Raw genomic sequence first — 1,469 nt, forward strand, 5'->3', positions numbered from 1 at the left:
AGAGTGGAAGCAAGAGAGAGTAGCTCCCCCATTGTGGGGTTGGCCGCAGCCCTCTCCCACTTCTGCAAGGAGCCAGAAAAAAGTTATTGCCATCGGTGTGTATCACAGGCAGACAACAGAGGGAAGAGGCAGGGAAGCGGGGGTGACCATCGGCATCCCAGAACCAAACCTTGCTGAATGCCGTGTCAACAGCACACCCCCACGCTCTTGCCCCAACGTGGCCCAGAGCCACACTGACTTTGAGGTATTAAATAGAACCAGACACACTAGTCCAAAGATGGGGGTCAACCTGGACTGACAGAGACGTGAGGGGACATTGTGAGTGCCTCAGTTGGCTAAGTGAAGCCTAAGGCTTTACTTAGGAAGGCTTTAAGTCCACCTCTTGACCAAACAGCCCTGCTCTAAAAATTGTGTTCTTTCTAACCCGCTATTCCAGAAGGTTCTGAGCTATGATCAGAGGCTAAGTCCAGATGTTAATTTCCCCATGCAACTGCTGCCCTTTCTAGAGACAGGTAAGGCGGGGAAGGAATAAAGGCTGCTATTCTACAAAGATACCCCAGCGCACTTCGTATCTTCTCCTAACCTGTGCTCAGGAGCAACATGAGGGGAAGCAGTGATCTCACAAGAGTACTGTCTCAAGCTGGATCCCACAGCTGCTCCACTGGAGGACTGGTACCCACATGGGAACCTCAGCATATCAATGTGGCACCACCCAGGCCCTGCTAGCCAGCTTCCCAACCAGGAAGCACACTCTGCTTTAAGCGCCCATGGAAGTCGGGCTGGGAACCCCATTGGAGTGGTCCTGCTTCAGGTCAGATGGACGATGACAGGCCACAGCAGAGCTGGGGACCATCCACCTGAGTGCTGTGGCCAAAGGAGAAGGAAGGGCAGGCCTGGGAGAGCCGAATCTTCTGCCCTTCTGCTCCGTGGAGATTATGTAAGAATTTTTGGGAGACCCACAGTGGGAGGAGGCACTCCCTGTTCAGGCTGCAGCCTTGGAATGCTCCCACAAGGGCAGGAAGTGCTCTGGCTGTTCCCCCCTGTATACTGGAAGGCTAACGGGGGTAAATAGGGAGAAAACCTCAAAAGTACTATGTCTTAAAGCCTTGCAGGAACCTGGGGGCTCTGACAACCTGAAGCAGCTGGGAGGGACCGGACAATCGTCCTTTCCTGTGTCTTCCTCCATCTGGCTTCCTAAGCAGTTTACCTGGCTCGATTTCTCTTTGGGCGACCAAACACACTTGAAATGAAAGCAAAGGCTGGTGGCCATGAGCAACAGAGCAGGAGATAAAGACCTGGCTGTCAGATGCCCAGTGGCCAGGGCGAATGCTGGAAAGAGCAGCATTTCCTGGCTGTGTAGTTCTCTTTAAAGGTGTGGAGTTTGTTTTGCTTCGTTGTGGTGGTGGTGGTGGTTTTAATCCAAAATATTTTCTTGCTCATTTGCTCACCCCCTCAGCCAGAACTGCACC

Source organism: Mastomys coucha, unplaced genomic scaffold (assembly GCF_008632895.1).
Source record: "Mastomys coucha isolate ucsf_1 unplaced genomic scaffold, UCSF_Mcou_1 pScaffold6, whole genome shotgun sequence".
In the NCBI taxonomy this organism is placed as follows: domain Eukaryota; kingdom Metazoa; phylum Chordata; class Mammalia; order Rodentia; family Muridae; genus Mastomys; species Mastomys coucha.